This window comes from Balaenoptera physalus (assembly GCF_965194825.1).
Source record: "Balaenoptera physalus genome assembly, chromosome: 14".
Classification (NCBI taxonomy): Eukaryota; Metazoa; Chordata; class Mammalia; order Artiodactyla; family Balaenopteridae; genus Balaenoptera; species Balaenoptera physalus.
Window position 1 is genome coordinate 50,790,810 of NC_138893.1, and position 19,102 is coordinate 50,809,911.

Genomic DNA, 19,102 nt, shown 5'->3' on the forward strand with positions numbered 1-19,102 from the left:
TGTTACAGGGGACATGGCTGCCCTCCCTGGTATTAAGGAAGAGCCCCAAGGATCGTAGAATGCCTCAGGGACCTATTATACATGCATTTATTTAGACTTTCTTTGATTCTGTATATGTTTTCAGCTGTGTCCCATATCCCAGGGTAAGGTTTATGAAGGGCTTGTGTAAAGCAGTTGCTGATTTTCTTTGATGATTTTTTAAAATTAAACTTTTTATTTTGAGATAATTCACATGCAGTTTTAAGAAACAATACAATACTCTTTACCCGGTTTCACTCAAAGGTAATATCTTACAAAACTATAGCACAATATACCACAATCAGGATATTGACATTGATAAAGGCAAGGTACAGAACACTTTCATAACCACAAAGATCTCTCATGTTGCTCTGTTTAGCCACACCCACTTTCCTCCAGCCCTCATTCCCTTCTTAACCCCTTGCAACCACTACTCTGTTCTCCTATTTTGTAATTTTGTTATTTCAAAAATATTATATAGGGCTACCCTGGTGGCGCAGTGGCTGAGAATCTGCCTGCCAATGCAGGGGACAAGGGTTCCCCTGGTCCAGGAAGATCCCACATGCCGCGAAGCAACTAAGCCTGTGCGCCACAGCTACTGAGCCCGCGTACTGCAACTACTGAAGCCCGCACGCCTAGAGCCCGTGCTCCACAGCAAGAGAAGCCACTGCAATGAGAAGCCCGTGCACCGCAACGAAGAGTAGCCCCCGCTCGCCGCAACTAGAGAAAGCCTGCGCGCAGCAACGAAGACCCAACACAGCCAAAAATAAATAAATAAAATAAATAAATTTATATAAAAAAAGAATATTATATGAATGAAATCACACAGTATATAACCTTTGGAGATTGGCTTTTATTTTTTTAACTCAGCAAAATTCTCTGGAGAGTCATCCAGATTGTGTTATGTATCAATAGTTCATTCCTTTTTATATTGCTGAGTAGTATTCTATAGTGTGACTGTACCACGATTTATTTCCCCACAGAAGAACATTTATCTATTGAAGGACATTTGGGTTGTTTTTGATTACTATAAATAAAGCTGCTATGGACAATTGTGTACAGGTTTTATGTAGACATAAATTATCGTTTCTCTAGGATAAATGCCTAGGATTACAACTGCTGGGTCATATGATAGATAGATAGATAGATAGATAGATAGATAGATAGATAGATAGATAGATAATTTTAAGAAACTGCCAAACTATTTTCCAGAGTGACTATACCATACATTCTCACCAGCAATGTATGAGTGACCATTTCTCTGCATCCTTGCCAGCATTTGGTAGTGTCATGCTTTTGTTTTTGTTTTTTTTAAGCCATTTTGAAAGATGTATAATCTCTCACCATGGTTTTGTTTTGCTTTTGTTTTTGCATTACTCTGAATATTTTTCCATGTAATTATTTGCCACATATATATCCTCTTTGGTGAAATGTCTCTCTTCATGTCTTAAGCCCATTTCTATTGGATTGCTTGACTTTTTTTTTTTTTTTTCCTGTTGAGATTTTAAGAGTTTCTTATATAGTCTATATACTAATCATTTGTTGGATATATGATTTGCAAATATTTTATCCCCGTCCGTAGTTTGTCCTTTTATTCTCTTAACTAAGCTAAAGTTCTAAGTTTTCATAAAGCCCAGTTTATCAATTTTTCCTTACATGGATCATACTTTTGGTGTCCAGTCTAAAAACTCTTTGCCTAGTTCTAGATCCTGACAGTTTTCTCTTATGTTTTTTTCTAAATATTTTTTTAACATCTTTATTGAAGTATAATTGCTTTATATTTTACATTTGAATATGTGATTCACTTTGAGTTCACCTTTGTATAAGGTGTAAGACTTAGGTCAAGGTTCTTCTTCTTTTAACCTATGGATATCCACTTGCTCTAGCACCACTTGTTAAAAAGACTATCTTTCCTCCATTGGATTGCTTTTGCACCCTTGTCAAAAATCAGTTGGACATATTTGTGTGCTTTATTTCTGGATTCTTTACTCAGTTTCATTGATCTGTGTCTATACCTCTAAAATACCTCATAATCTTTGTTACTATAGCTATATAATAGGACTTGAAATTGTTTAGACAGATTCCTCCCACCTTATTCTTCTTTTTCAAAATGTAACTATTCTAGCTCCTCTGCCTTTACATACAAATTTTAGAATAATTTTGTTTATATTTACCAAAAAAATCTTGCTGGGATTTCCATTTATTTATTTATTGGCTGCATTGGGTCTTTGTTGCCACGTGCAGGCTTTCTCTAGTTGTGGTGAGTGGGAGCTACTCTTCGTTGCAGTGCACGGGCTTCTCATTGAGGTGGCTTCTCTTGTTACAGAGCATGGGCTCTAGGTGCGTGGGCTTCAGTAGTTGCAGCATGTGGGCTCCGTAGTTGCAGCATGCGGGCCCTAGAGCACATGGGTTTCAGTAGTTGCAGTGCATGGGCTCAGTAGTTGTGGCTTGTGGGTTCTAGAGCACAGGCTCAGTAGTTGTGGTGCACAGGCTTAGTTGCTCTGCGGTATGTGGGATCTTCCTGGACCAGGGCTCGAACCCATGTCCCCTGCATTGGCAGGCGGATTCCTGGCTTCTCTTGTTGTGGAACACGGGCTCTAGGCATGCAGGCTTCAGTAGTTGTGGCACATGGGCTCAGTAGTTGTGGCTTGCAGGCTCTAGAGCGTAGGCTCAGTAGTTGTGGCGCATGGGCTTAGTTGCTCTGCGGCATGTGGGATCTTCCTGGACCAGGGCTCGAACCCGTGTCCCCTACATTGGCAGGCGGATTCTTGCCACCAGGGAAGCCCCTGACAGGAGGATTCTTAACCACTGCACCACCAGGGAAGTCCTGGGATTTTCATAATAATTGTGTTAAACTTTATATCAATTTGAGGAGAATTGACACCTTTAGTATATTAAGTCTTAGTCTTCCAACTTGTGACTATGCCATGCCTCTCCATTTTTCAAAAAGATCTTCTTTGATTTCTTTCATTAGCATTTTGTAGTTTTCAGGATACAAGTTCTCCCCATGTTTTGTTAGATTTACACTTGAGTATTTCACTTTATTTCTGAGCAACTATGAATGATATTTTAAATTTGTGTCCATATGTTCATTGCTAGTATATAAAAATACAATTGAGTTTTGTATATTTATCTTGTATCCTGCAACCTTGCTAAATTCACTCATTAATTCTAGGAGATTAAAAAAATTTTTTATATTCCTACTTAGGGATTTCCTAAGTAGACATAATGTCTTCCTTTGTCATCTATATAGCTTTTCTTTTCTTCTCTTGCCTTATCATCCTGGCTAGAACTTTAAGCACTATGTTGAATTGGAGTGGGGAGAGTGGACATCCTTGCTTTGTTCCTGGTCTTAGGGGGAAAACATTCAGTCTTTCACCATTAAGTATAATGTTAGCTCTAGGACTTCTATGGATGCTCTTTATCAAATTGAGGACGTTCCCCTCTATTCCTATTTTTCAGAGAGTTTTTATCATAAACAGGTATTGAATTTTGTCAAATGATTTTTCTGCATCAACTAATATGTCCATGTGATTGTTCTTCTTTAGCCTGTAAATAGGGTAGAATACATTGACTGATTTTTAAATACTGAACCAGCCTTTCATGCCTGGAATAAACTCCAATTGGTTATGGCATATAATTCTTTTTATATATTGCTGGATTTGCTTTGCTAGTATTTTGTTGAGGATTTTTGCATATATTCATGAGGGATATTGGTTTGTAGTTTTCTCTTTTTTGGATACTGTCTTTGTCTAGTGATATCCAGGTAATATTAGCTTCATAAAATTAATTGGGAAGTCTTCCTTCCTCTTCTATTTTCTAGAAGAGATTGTGCGGCACTACCCTTCTTCTTTAAACATTTGGTAGAATTCTACAGTAAGACAGTCTGGGCCTGGAGATTTCCTTTATAGAAGTTTTAAAATTATTAATTCAATTTCCTTAACAGTTAGAATGCTATTAAAATGATCTATTTCATATTGGATGAGTTGTGGTAGTTTGTGGTTTTCAATGTGTGTAGAATTGTTCATACTATTCCCTTATCCATTTGATGTCTGCAGGGTCTGTACTGATATCTCCTGTTCATTCCTGATACTGGTAATTTGTGTCTTCTCTTGTTTTCTTTGTTGGTCTTGCTAAAGGCTTGTCAATTTTATTGATCTTTTCCAAGAACCAGATCTTTGTTTCACTGATTTCCTCAATTTTACTGTTTTCAATTTCATTGATTTCTGCTCTTGTCTTTATTATTTCCTTCTCCTGCTTGTCTTATGTTTATTTTGCTTTTCTTTCTCTAGATTCTTGAAGTGGGAGCTTGTAATATTGATTTGAGACTTTTACTCTTTTCTAATGCATGACTTTAGTGTATAAGTTTTCCTGTCAGCACTGCTTTAGCTGTGGCCCATAAATTTTTTTATATTGTATTTTCATGTTCACTCAGTTCAATGTATTTTTAAAGTTTCCTTTGAGACTTCCTCTTTGACCAATGGATTATATACAATGTGTTGCTTTGTTTCTAAGTGTTTGAAGAGCTTCTTGTTATCTTTATGTTATCATTCCATTATTTAAAAATTTCACTTGTGGTCAGTGAACACATCATAAATGATTTCAATTCTTCTAAGTCTGTTGAGGTTTGTTTTATGGCCCAGGATATGGTTTATCTTCGTGTAAGTCCCACATACACTTGAAAATAATGTGTATTCTGCTGTTGTTGGATAGAGCGTTCTATAAGTGTCAATCAGATTCTGTTGGTTGATGCTGGTGTTGAGTTCTGATTTTCTTCCTAGTTGTTCTATCAGTTATTGAGAGGGGATGTTTATGTTTTCAACTATAATTTTGTATTTGTCTGTTTCTCCTTTCAGTTCTATCAGTTTTTGCCTTAACACATCTTGCAGCTCTGTTGCTTGGTGCATACACACTTAGGATTGTACATCTTCTTGATGGATTGACCCTTTTATCACTATATTACATTCCTGTCTCTGGTAATTTTATTTGCTCTGTAGTCTACTTTATCTGATATTAATATGGCATATGGACTGATATACATATGAACTCATGCTTTTTTTGATTAATGTTTTTATGATATATCTTTTCCATCCTTCTGCTTTCAATCTGCCTCTATATGTAGGAGATACATTTGAAGAGTGGTCCTTGTAGACAGCATATAATTAGGTCATATTTTTAACCATTCTGCCAATCTGCCTTTTAATTTGTATATTATACCATTTACATCTAATGCAATTATTGATATAGTAGAGCCCAAGTCTGCCTTTTTATTTTCTGTTTTTTTTGTTCGTTCTCTCTGTTTTTCTTCTTTGTTTTCATTTCCCTGTCTTTCTGTGGTTCACTTGAACATTTTTTAGAATTCTGCTTTTATTTTTCCATGATGTTTTTGAGGGTATCTCTTTCTATAGCTTTTTTAAAAAAAAGTTGTTTCTTTAGGTATTATGTTATAAATGCATAACTTATCACAGTCTATTGGTGTCATCATTTTACCAGTTCAAATGAACTGTAGAAACTTTATCTCATTTTACATCCATTTATCCTCTCATTTATAATATCATTGGCTTAAATATTTCCTTTACATACATCAAACAGTGTTGTAATTTTTGCTTCAACAAACATAATTTAGACAACTCAAGTGGAGAAGGAAAGTCTACTATATTTACCCATATTTTTGCTTAGTATGTTCTTTCTTCCTTCCTGATGTTCCAAAGTTCCTTCTTTTATCAATTCCTTTCTATTTTGAGAATTTTCTTTAGCCATTCTTTTAGGATAAGTCTGCTAGTGACACATTCTCTTCGTTTTCCTTCATCTGAGAATATCTTGATTTCCCTTTCATTTCTAAAGGATATTTTCACTGGATATTCTAGGTTGACAGTTCTTTTCTTTCCGCACTTGAAAAAAATGTGCCACTGCTTTCTCACCTGTATGGTTTCTGATGAGAAATCCACTGCATTTGAATTGGTTTTCCTCTATAGGTAAAGTGTCATTTCTCTCTCCTTTCAAGAGTTTTGTCTTCAGTGTTTAAAAGTTTGACTATGATGTGTCTTGGTGTGGGTTTCTTTAGGTTTATCCTGTTTGGAATTCACTCAGCTTCTTGAATCTGTGGGTTTATATCTTTTGCCAAATTTCAGGGAGTTTCTACCATTTTTGAGTACTTTTCCAGCCCTGCTCTCTTCCTTTTCTCCTTCTGAGACTCCAATGACAAATATGTTAGACCTTTTGTTATAGTCCTGTAGTCTGTTTTCAGTGTTTTTCTCTTTATTGTTCAGATTGGGTAATTTCTACTGTTCTATCTTTCAGTTCACTGATTATTTCCTCTGTTCTCTCCATTCTGCTTTTGAGCCCATCCACTGAGGTCTTTGGTTCTGTTACTGTATTTTTGAATTCTAAAATTTCCATTTAGTTCTTAATATTTTCTATTTCTTTGCTAAGACTTTCTATACTTTTGCCAGAATTTTCTATTTTTTCATTTGTTTCAAGTGTGTTCATAATTGTTCATTGAGGCATTTTTGTGATGGTTGCTTTAAAATTTTTGTCAAATAATTCAGACATTTTTGTCATCTCAGTGTTGGCATCTAACGTCTTTTTTTAATTCAGTTTGGGATCTTCCTTGTTCTTGGTATTATGAGTGATTTTTTTAAATTGAAACTTGAACATTTTGGGTATTATAAGACTTGATTTTATTTAAATCTTCTGTTTTTGCTGGCTTCCTCTGACGGTCCTCTGGCTGAAGAAGGGGGAGAGCACTGCTTTGTAACTGCAAGGTGGAATAGAAGTTCAGGTTCCCCACTTGGCTTCTCTTCTTGTTACTACTGGATGGAGGTGAAAGTTCCAGCTCTCCACTAGGCCTCCTCTGATACCTCCCTGGCTGCAAGGGGGTAGGAGTACTTTGTTACTGTTACCCACATGGCTTTCATTGACACCATGGAGGCATGAAAGTCCTAACTCTCTACTAAGCCTCCTCTGATACCACCCCAATGTGGAGGGGAAGGGTTGCTTCATTGCTGCTGGGTGTGGATAAAAGTCCAGGCTCCTCATGTGGTCTCCACTGACACTGTGCAATGGGGGTGTGTTACCACTGGCAGGTATGAACATCCAGGCTCCCTTCTTAGCCTTCTCTGACACCATCCTACAGAGGGCTGGGATGCCTCCTTACAGACTGGTGAGGGTAGAAGTCTAGGCTTAGCACTTGCCCTTGCTGGCATGGGTGGGAGTGGGGTCACAGGTTTTTCTGTGGCATTTGGCTGGAGTTGAGCAGTTGTCTAAAAGCTGTCTTGCTAGGCTGCCCCTTTCCCAGTTCTTTGACTAGAGAGCAGGCTTTCACTGGAACTTTTTTTTGATCTGTACTTATTGGTGTTTCTGGGTTGCTAGCCTCTTTAGCTCTAGGTCTGAGATACATGAGGTGAGACAAAAAGAAAACTTAGGCAACTCACCACTATGTTGTTCCTTGGGTTTCAAGTTCCCTAGCTGCCTTCTTCTCTCCACTTTTCAGTTTTCTGATGTTTGCTTTATGTATTATGTCCAGGAGTTTTAGTTGTAATTAATGGAAGAAATTGGGAAAAGTATGTCTACTCTACCTTTCTAGGATAGGAATCTCTTTTTGATCATTTTGATACCCATCAGTTGGCTGAGCCTTCTGACATATCAGGCACTGTGTAGTCACTGCAGTGTGGTAAAGATATATAAATTATGGCTCCTATATACCAGGACCTCACCACTTAGTAGAATAGACAGCCATGTCTTGTTTAGTTTGGCACATAGTTAGGAGCATGGTTTGGACTCAGATAGGACTGGGTCTCAATTCCAGCTCTGCCACTTGCAAGTTCTATGACCCTGGATAGGTGAGTTAACCTCTCTGAACCTCAGTCTCCTCACTTGTAAAATATGGGATAGATTAGGACCAATCTCATAGGCTGTTGGTGGCTTAAAGTAAATGAAATAGTGCATGTAAATCACTTTGCATGGTGTCAGCACATAGCAAGTACTTAGTAAATATTAGTTGGTGTTGTTTTCATTGTTACAAGGCAGGCTGGGCCAAGTGTAATTATTCTCCCTCAGTCTGTCCTCTCCAGACAGAGGAGGTCTTTTGGCTTACTTTGTGCCCACTGCCTCTCTCTCCTCCTTGATCAACTGTGGGAACCTTTTCAACCTTGTGAAGGGATTGAGATGGATGTTGCACAGGATGAGGAGGGAACATAATGTTTACTGTCTGTTTTCACTCACTCATTCCTTTATTTATTTCTTTTTTTAAAATTTTGACTCAGCCTCAGTTTCTTAAATATTTATTTATTTATTTATTTGGCTGCACCGGGTCTTAGTTGCGGCATGCGGGCTCTTAGCTGCGGCATGTGGGCTCTTAGCTGCAGCATGCGGGCTCTTAGTTGTGGCATGTGGGATCTAGTTCCCTGACCAGGGATTGAACCCGGGCCCCCTGCATTGGGAATGTGGAGTCTTAACCACTGGACCACCAGGGAAGTCCCACTCATTCCTTTACTTATTCATGAATTCCTTCAGCAAATCTTTGTTGAACAATAACCCTGTGCTTGGCACCATGCGGGGAGCTTATAATCTAGCAGGATAGGCATCTAAGTAATGATGATATGGGGCAAACTCTAAGTGCCAAGAAGGATACAGTTACAATACTCTTGAGAGTTCAGAAGAGAGAGAAATCACATTTGGATAGAAGAATCAGGGAGGGATTCATGGAGGAGGGCACATCTGAGCTAGACTTCAATAGGTAGACATGGAGGAAGAGCATGAGATGAGCAAGGAAACAGAGAAAGTAAGGCATAAATTATCCTTAGGAAAAAGAAAATAGTATGGTTTGGCTAGAACATGGTGTATTTGTAGGGGGGTAGAATGAGAGGTGACTGGATAGTATGTTGGGGTTAATATTTGGAGAGCTTTGAATATCAGGTGTATCAGTCAGGGTGAGGGTTGACTGCAAGCAGCCAAAATACAGTAGTTTAAACACAGAAGGGTTTATTTTTCTCTAAGTTAAATATAACCTCAGAGTTTGGTGATCTGAGATTGATATGGCAGCTCTACTGCCACCAGGGACCCAGGCTCCTTATATCCTAAACAAGTGCTTCCATCTTTAAAGTTGCCTCATGGTCCAAGACGGCTGCTGGAGCTCCAGCATTCCAGAAATGGAGGAAAAAGTAAGGGAAGACAGGGAATCTGTTCAGCTATCTGCCCTCTTTATGGAACCTTCCAGGAAGTGGCACCCAACAATTTGCATTCACATCTTATTGGTCAGAACTTAGTCACATGACCATTTATTTGCAAGGATACCAAGAAATATAATTTTTAAAACTCTGGGCATATTGCTATCCTGGATAAGATATGATTTCTATTGCTAAAGGTAAAACGAGAATGAATACCAAGTAGGCAACTGGAAGTCTCTGCAACATCAGAGTAAGGGAGGTTAGACTTAATTCACTTAGAATAGCCAGAACAACTATGAAAAAGAACAAAGTTGGAAGGCTTACATTACCTGATTTCAAGACTTATAAAGATACAGCAATACAGAGTGGTACTAGTATAAAGACAGACAAACAGATCAATGGAGCTGAAGAGTCCAGAAATAAATCCACGCATAAATGCCTAATTGATTTTTGACAAAAGTACCAAGGCAATTCAATGGGGAAAAGAGAATCTTTTCAACAAATGATGCTGGAATAATTGGATAGCCATATGCCCCCCAAAAAAAAACATTAACCTTGACCCTTACTTCACACCACATACAAAAATTAACCTGAAAAGGATCTTAGACCTAATAAAAGAGCTAAAACCGTAAACTTCTATAAGAAAATGTAGGAGAAAACCTTAGTGACTCTCGGTTTGGCAAAGATTTCTTAAATATGTCCAAAAAAGGGCAAATAATTTAAAAAAATCAATAAATCAGACTTCATCAAATTAAAAATGTTTGCTCTTCTAAAGATATTGTTTAAAGAATTAAAATGTAAGACATATACTGAGAGAAATTATTTGCAAAATACATATCTAACAAAGCCTGTGTGTTCTAGAATATATAAAGAACACTTATGGCTCAATGGTAAGAAGACAACAATTCAATTTTTTAAATAAGCAAAAGATTTGAACAGACATTTAACCCAAGAAGACAAATGGATAGAAAATAAGCACCTTAAAAGCTGCTCAACATCATTAGTTATTAAGGAAATGAACATTAAAACCACAATGAGATACCACTACATACCTACTGGAATGATTACGATTAAAAAGACTGATCACACTAGACAATGGTAAAGATGTGGAGCAATCGGAATTCTCATACCCTGCTGATGTCTGTGTAATATTGTGCAACCAACTTGAAAAACAGTCTGGCAGTTCCTTAAAAAGTTAAACATACTCTTACCATCATGACCCAGCCATTTCACTTCCAAGAGAAATAAAAGTACAAAGTTTTTACACAAATGTTCTCAGCAGCTTTATTTGTAATTGCCCCATACTGGAAAACCAAATGTCCATAAACTAGTGAATGGAGAAACAAACTGCTATATATTCATACAATGGACTACTACTCAGTGATAAAAAGGAATGAGCTGTTGATACATGCAGCAAAATAATTATGCTGAATGAAATAAGCCAGAAACAAGAAAGAGGTACATATTTTATGATTCCATTTACACAAAACTCTAGAAAATGCAAACTCATCTATAGTGACACAAACAGGTTAATGGTTACCTGGGGATGGGAGTGGAGGTTGAGGAGAGGAAAAAGAGGGATTATAACGAGAAAATAGGAGGTTTTTGGGGATACGGATATGTTCATTATCTTGATCGCGGTGCTGGTTTCATGAGTGTATTCATATGTCAAAACTTATCCAATTGTTCACTTTAGATATGTGCAGTTTATTGCATGTCAAGTATACCTTGTATAATGCTGTAAAAAATATTTTCAGGCCCTCCCTAGGCCTACTGAATCAGAAACTGTGGGACTAAGCCCAGCAATTTGTGTTTTAACAAATACTCCAGGCGATTCAGATGCACAGCTAAGTCTGAGACCAGTGATTTAGGTGACAAACTTCCAGCAGGTGGTTGAAATAAGGCTCTGGACTGGAGTACAGATTTGAGAGTCACCTGCTTGGAGGTCATAGCTGAAGTTATAGGATGACAGGATTTAGAAAGTAAAGAACAGAAAGCAAGAGGTGGGGACTAAAGAAAACCTACCCTCAGGAAATGGGAGGAACAGGTGACAGAAGCAAGGAGGAAGCCGCCTGAGGTTGGGGGAAGAACTAACAGATGCCAAGGAAGCGATGTTAAGATAAGGGATGATCAATAATGAGGATACCAATGTGGTATCTTATATTTGCATAAGTGCTATCCAGTTTCCAAATTGTTTTCATGTATGTTAGTGCATTAACCATGCCAGGGATGGGCAGACAGACATCCATAATATTATACCCAGTAGGCAGCACAGTTTAGATTCTACCGAGGTCTGTCCAACTCCAAATCCTGGGCTCTTCCCAGGATTTGGAGTTGGACAGACCTCGGTAGAATCTAGCTCCTTCACTCACTCGTGTGACAAGTTTCTTGAATTGAGTCTCCATTGCCCTGTTTTCAAAATGGAGATAATTCTACCCACTAACAGGGTAGAATATTTGTGCTCTGTAAAATACCTGCACCAAATGACTTGCAAAGTTGTTAGTTTCTTTATGGTCTCCACCTACACCTCATGGTTCCTCATCTTACAGATAAAGAAACTGAAGCCCAGAGTGGGTGAGTGATATACCCCAGGTCATAGGACTCCACATTCTTGGCTTGAGACCCATGGGACCACTGGACAGGTCCATAGATGGGTCTCAGTGGGTATGGAACTCTTAAAATCATATGCAGATTGGATATGAGTGTGTGATACGTGTTTTTCCTGGAGCAAGTGTTCATTATTTACATTGGCATCTCCAAGGGATCTAGGATCTATAAAGGTTAAGAACTTCTGCTCAAAGGTCAGTTGTACTTATTTTTCCCGAAGTGCCTTGATTCATGCCTCCCCATATTCTTAGCCATCCGTCTTCCCATCACACATCTTCTTCCAGGACATAGTTTCACTATTTTTCTGCTGACTAACCAGTCTGAAAACCAGGAAACTTGCTTCATGGTCTCATCTCATATCATTCATTCACTCCACAAGCAACTGCTTATTACCTGCAGGTCCGGTCCGCACCATATATCTGGTACAGGGAAGGACCAAACATGGACGAGGATCCCAGCCTGAAGGAGCTTATGGTCAGGGAAAGGAGTAGGCAGGAACAGAGATAACTACGATCGATACAGTCTATGATGGGAAACATGAGAGAAGGGGCACAAGCAAAGGTCCTCTGGAAAGACTGCACTTGGACTGCCTCAGCATGGACCTTGGTGAAATCTCTCCATCCATATGTCTGTTCATTCAGAGAAGTACAACCCTCAGCTTCATCTTTATTCTTCAAACCACCACAACTTGCCTTCCACCCACCACTTTGATGAAATGCTTTCCTCCAGGTAAACCACCAGGAACCCCTCGCCCTCTTTTACAGACTCTGCCATTTTTATCTTTGATGCTCTCTCTGTGACACTGAGCTGTGTTGGCTGGTACTCTGTGGGTCTCCTTCCTCCCTTGGCTTTCCTGACAGCAGCATCTCCTTCTTTCTCCTGCTTCTCTGGGATCTCTTCTTTCTCACTCCCAAGCTCCCGTTAATGATGGTATTTGCCACAGTTCCATCCACAGCCCACAACTCTTCCCTTTCCACATACTCACCCCTATGACCTCATCCAGGCCCATGGCTCCCCTGACCAAATTCACACAGACAATCCCCACACCGTTTTTTTTCCATCCAGCCTTTCTCAGAGCTTAGCTCTGAAAAACTGACCAGCATCTCCAGCTGGATTCCTTAAGAATCTCAATTTCAACTCATCTACAGCGAACTTACCACCCTCCCCCTGAATCCATTTGTGTTCCCAGAATCAGTCACCCAACCAGAAACCTGGGAGCCACTGTGAATGCCATTTTTCTATCACATCTTTCATCTAAGCAATCACTAAGTCCTGTGAATTTTACCTTTCAGAAGCTTTTAAACTGGCTTCTCCTTTTCCATCTCTGCTGCCGCTGTCTTAGTTGTGCCCTTACCACATCTTTCTTGAATACCTGCAGTAGCCATCTCACTGCTCTTTCTACTGTTCTCCGCCCATACCAATCCAGCCTATAATAGCTATAACAACAGTTAATCTTCACCAAGGATTGCTACATGCCAGTTCTACCCATACTATCTCACTGCATTCTTACAACAACTCCAAGAGGCAGGCACTATCATTAACCCCATTCTACAGATGAGGGAATTGAGGCACAGAGAGGTTAGGTCACTTTTTAGTAACACAGCTAGTAAGAGGCATGCCAAGATTATTCTAAAATGCAAATTTTAATTATGCTACACACTGTCCTAAAATCCTTAAAGGCTCCCCATCCCCTTGATACAAAAACTCAAATTCTTTAGCACAGCAGTGCAGACCTTCAGATCTGAGCCCTGCCTACCTCTCCTGTGTCAACTTTGCCTCTGGGTTTTAGTACATGCTGTTCCTTCTTTTTTTAAAAAATTTATTTATTTTTTAATTTTTTTGATGTGGACCATTTCTAAAGTCTTTATTGAATTTGTTACAATATTGCTTCTGTTTTATGTTTTGTTTTTTTGGCTGCGAGGCATGTGGGATCATAGCTCCCCGACCAGGTATTAAACCCACACCTCCTGCATTGAAAGGTGAAGTCTTAACCACTGGACTTCCAGGGAAGTCCCCATGCTGTTCTTTCAACCAGAAACTCCCCTTTCCCTATATGTTCCCCTTCCTGACTTTTTTTTTTTTTTTGCCTTGTAACCCCTACTCATTCTTCTCAAAACTCAGGCATTGTCTCATATACAGAAGCCTTACTTCACTGTGAGTGCCCCGCCCTCCCCAGCTCAGGCAGGTGCCTTGGTGGACACTATAATATGCTGTCCGATTCCCTTCAATGAAGGACTTACCCCAGTTGCTGGGAGTGCTAGCAGACAGTCTTCAGCTTTCAGCTCCCATGGGGAAAGGGCCTCAGTTGAAGACAGCTGCCCAGCCTAAGGTCACACCCACTTCTGGGGCTACTTGCATTCTATGACCCACCAACACAGGGGTATGAAACCTCTGGCCCCAACTTGGGGAAAAATTGAAGGGCCATTCTAGCCTCAGAGTGACTCAAAGGGCTAGGCTCTGCCCAATCCTGATTCCTTCCTCTCCTTCCACAGGTTTTGATCCCAAGAGCTTCCTGATAACACTCTGAGCATTTATCTCTATCTCAGAATCTGCTTCCTGGGGAAGCCCTCAGTACTTACGTCTCCCCAGCTAGGCTCCCTGAGGACTCAGTGATCCAGGGCTAGGGAACTACTGGAGAAAGGCAACAGTCCTCATGAGTCCCAGCCTGAGGGGTGCAGCTCTTTAAATGCAGGGCAATAAGTGACAAAACCCTCTCTCTCCATTGATCCACCTGGTCATGGCTTCTTAACCAGATAATTCATCTCCAGGTGGCCCTGGACTTCCTGACCCCAGGCAAGTCATTAATTTGGTGACTCTTACTGTCCTCCAGTACTCACCTGACCCTCAACCCCCGGAAACCCCCAAACCATAGTGTGAGGCCAGAGCATTGATTTCAGAAGGCAGAGGATGGGGATGTGTGGCAGTGAGGTTGCAATCCCCTGTCACACACTACAACCACTCTGAAAACAAGTTACTCATACTCCAACTGCTCTCAGTCAAGGTAATGTGGACCCCCAAAGTACCAGCACCCTGAGACCTCATATCCTTGAACTGCTAATTCCAAATCCTAAACTCTTGATCCTCAAATTAAAGAAACAGCTCAATGTCTTGGAAAAGGCACAGCTTTGGAATCAACTAAATCTGAGTTCAACTCCTGAATCTTCCCTGTCTTGGTTGTGAGGCCTCTCGCGAGTCACTTCAGCTACCTAAACCTTCATTTCCTTGTTAGTGAAACAGATGTGGTGACAATCCCATCTCACAAGGTTTTTTTGTTTGTTTTAATTGAGACACCGCATGTAAGACACTCAGCACACAGGGGCTGCTCAGTAGTTTACAGCTCTCTTCCTCTATACTTGAGAATTCTGAATCCCTAGAGTCAGAAGCAGAATAAAGTGAGAAGCAGAACTCTCACTGTTATAGTACTGGCTATGTGTCAGGGACTGTTCTAAGTACCCTACTCACACCAAATCAATCCCGTGAGGCAGGTACCATTATTAATCTCATCTTGCAGATGAGGAAGTGTAGCACAGAGAAGTTAAGTAATTTGCCTGAGGTCACACAGCTAGGAAGAGGTGGAGGCAGAATTACAACCCAGGCAGTCTGGCTCCAGATCTAAACCCTGCGGGTGTGGAATGAGCTCACACAGTAGGCTCTCAAGGAAGCTTGTTGAGAAGGAAGAGGAGGAGGAAGGGCAGTGGAGGGGAGGAGGAAGGAAAGGTCACTGTCTAGGCAGATAATGAGGAAGGCTGAGGGAACAGGTCAAGGGCCATAACCCAAAAAACATATCAGGGCCTGTCTGGCAAGAGTGGGACCAAGAATATGAAAGGTCTTGGGGATGGGCCATCCATGGGCCTGGAGGAGCCTGGACTTTGACCAGAGCAGGGTAGAAAGCACAAGACATGGTGGTGAAACGTCTTGATGATGTTGTCAACATTTGTAGTTGGAGGTCAGTGTGCGTGTATACAAGGGTGTATTTGGTGCCTGTGGTCTGAGCTGGAGCCTCTTGCAGGGGTCGATCAGGGAAGGTTTCCTCGAATAGGTGACACCTGAGTGTGGCTTTAAAAGATGTGAAATGTGGTTGGTGGAGAAGCAGGAAACTGCGGGCCTGTCAAGGAAGGTGGCCAGTCCTGAAGGGCTTATGGGGGGTGGGAGTGAGGGTGTTGGAAGGGGTAGGTTGGGGCCCATTGTGGAGAGCTCTGAATGCCATGCTGAATCGTCTTGGTCAATGGAGCACTTGCTCAGAGTAATGCTTCAGAAAAAATAATTAGTCAGCAGGAGATGAAGGGCAAAGATGAGGAGAATTCCTTCTCCTACCCTGGGGGCCACCCACCCCCTGCATCCCTGTGAAGTCATCTCCCCCCTCCCCTGGTCCTCTGACAGACTGGTTATCCTGGGAGAAAGGAGAAGCGGGTCACCACAGAGTCATCAATTCCCTGTGTCTTTTGTTCTTGGAAAGTGCCTGCTCCACTTGCTGCAGCCAAAGTGGGCACTGGACCCCGAGAGTGCAGGTGGGTGTGGTGTGGAAAGAGGGCAGAGCTAGAGGACAGAGAGATGGAATGCATGGCAGATAGTGGCTCCTTTATGATTATTTCTTGATCCACTGACTAAGAGAAAGACAGAGACACCCAAAGAGAGATACACATAAAGGGAAGAAGAAAAACAGAGCATGCCTCCAGGAGAAGGACTTACCTTCTTTCCCATTTGTCTCCCACAGCACCAGGCAGCACCTTGTACACCACAGGAGCTCAAGAATTATTTGTTGAAATATGAGACTCAAAGGATATTCAGAAAGTGGCCAATGACTGAGATGGACACAAAAGGTGGAGAGACCTGAGGTTTGGATTGAGGAGCTTGGTGGACCTACCTTCTCTTGTTGTGTCTATATTTGCCACCGTTTCCTTGCCCCTTAACAAAAAAGCAAGTCCTGAGTCTGCTCCCTTCCCTCGAGCCTGCAAAGTGAACAGATCTCAGAGGAAGACTTCAAAGGCCTAACCCCAGGTTCTTGGAATCTCTGGCAGGGAGCAGGGAGGAAGAGGGGAGTGGCGGTCAGGAAAAGAACCCTAGGCCAGGACTTAGTTGCTGCCTGGGGCTGCCAAGGGTAGGGTGGAAGTAAAAGGAGGTTCTCTGCCTTCCATGGTTCCCATGCTCTTTCACCGTCCCCAATCCAAGCCTTGCTCAGAGGCAGCCTCTGTCACACAGGTAACATGCTTTCTCATGAGAGGCAGAGAGTTAGCTGTGAGTATGGGGACACTTAAAGACAGAAGCAGGTAAGGCACAGGAAGAAAGCAGAGGGGGAGGACATGGGAAAAAGGGAAGGAGAAGAGAGGAAAAGAGGGAGAGAGGGAGAAAAAGAGAGACAGAGGGGAGAGGGAAGAGATTGGAGAGAAGGTCGGGGGAGAGGGAGGGAGGGAGGGGACGGAGAGACAGAGAGAATTTTTCCCAAAAATGAATATTACATAGTTAATAGAAGCAAGTAGGCATCTAACAGGTGATAAACATAAACACTGGGGTCAGAGTCTGATTGTCTTTACAACTGTCTGCTGCCCAGTTTGTCTGTTTATCTCTTTGTCCATCTCTATCTCTCCATCCATTCATGTACCCATTTCTTTTTGCTTTTAAATTTGTCTAACTAGCCAGATATCTACATGTCCTAGGTTTGACTACCTGTCTGTCTTTGTCCATCTGTCTATTTGTTTTTCTACCTGTTTTTGACCTGTCTGTCTGCCAATTTGTCAGTTGATTTGGGTAGCATTAGGATGCTTTTGGCTGCAAGTGACAGATGATCCTACCAAAAGTGGCTTAGGTACAGAACTGGAACAAAAAATTTCACAATTTGTATGGAAACACAAAAGACCCCGAATAGTCAAAGCAACCTTGAGAAAGAAAAACGGAGCTGGAGGAATCAGGCTCCCTGACTTCAGACTATACTACAAAGCAACAGTAATCAAGACAGTATGGTACTGGCACAAAAACAGAAACAAAGATCATTGGAACAAGACAGAAAGCACAGAGATAAACCCACGCACATATGATCACCTTATCTTTGATAAAGGAGGCAAGAATATACAATGGAGAAAAGACAGGCTCTTCAATAAATGGTGCTGGGAAAACTGGACAGCTACATGTAAAAGAATGAAATTAGAACACTCCCTAACACCATACACAAAAATAAACTCAAAATGGATTAAAGACCTAAATGTAAGGCCAGACACTATAAAACTCTTAGAGGAAAACATAGGCAGAATACTCTATGACATAAATCACAGCAAGATCCTTTTGGACCCACCTCCTAGAGAAATGGAAATAAAAACAAAAATAAACAAATGGGACCTAATGAAACTTAAAAGCTTTTGCACAGCAAAGGAAACTATAAACAAGACGAAAAGACAACCTTCAGAATGGGAGAAAATATTTGCAGATGAAGCAACTGACAAAGGTTTAATCTCCAAAATTTACAAGCAGCTCATGCAGCTCAATATCAAAAAAGCAAACAACCCAATCCAAAAATGGGCAGAAGACCTAAGCAGACATTTCTCCAAAGAAGATATACAGATTGCCAACAAACGCATGAAAGGATGCTCAGCATCATTAATCATTAGAGAAATGCAAGTCAAAACTACAATGAGGTATCACCTCACACCAGTCAGAATGGCCATCATCAAAAAATCTACAGACAATAAATGCTGGAGAGGGTGTAGAGAAAAGGGAACCCTCTTGCACTGTTGGTGGGAATGTAAATTGATACAGCCACTATGGAGAACAGTATGGAGGTTCCTTAAAAAACTAAAAATAGAACTACCATACAACCCAGCAATCCCACTACTGGGCATATACCCTGAGAAAACCATAATTCAAAAAGAGTCATGTACCACAATGTTCACTGCAGCTCTATTTACAATAGCCAGGACATGGAAGAAACCTAAGTGTCCATCAACAGATGAATGGATAAAGAAGATATGGTACATATATACAATGGAATATTACTCAGCCATAAAAAGAAACGAAATTGAGTTATTTGTAGTGAGGTGGATGGACCTAGAGACTGTCATACAGAGTGAAGTCAGAAAGAGAAAAACAAATACTGTATGCTAACACATATATATGGAATCTAAGAAAAAAAAAAAGGTTCTGGGCTTCCGTGGTGGCGCAGTGGTTGGGAGTCTGCCTGCCGATGCAGGGGACACGGGTTCAAGCCCTGGTCCGGGAGGATCCCACGTGCCGCGGAGCAACTGGGCCCGTGCACCACAATTGCTGAGCCTGCGCATCTGGAGCTTGTTCTCCGCAACAAGAGAGGCCACGAGAGTGAGAGG

General features: G+C 40.9%; 1 long non-coding RNA gene across 2 annotated transcripts in view; it reads left to right on the plus strand.

The window, feature by feature from the left end:
* LOC309643048 overlaps positions 1 to 19,102 on the plus strand; it is a 161,693-nt gene that overhangs the window by 123,291 nt on the left and 19,300 nt on the right. The window contains exon 5 of one of the 2 annotated variants that reach the window (XR_014253505.1): positions 500 to 18,917. The exons of the other annotated variant lie outside the window; for it this stretch is intronic. This is a non-coding gene — a long non-coding RNA (uncharacterized lncRNA). The remainder of the gene's footprint in view (positions 1 to 499; positions 18,918 to 19,102) is intronic. 2 annotated transcript variants of the gene reach the window in all.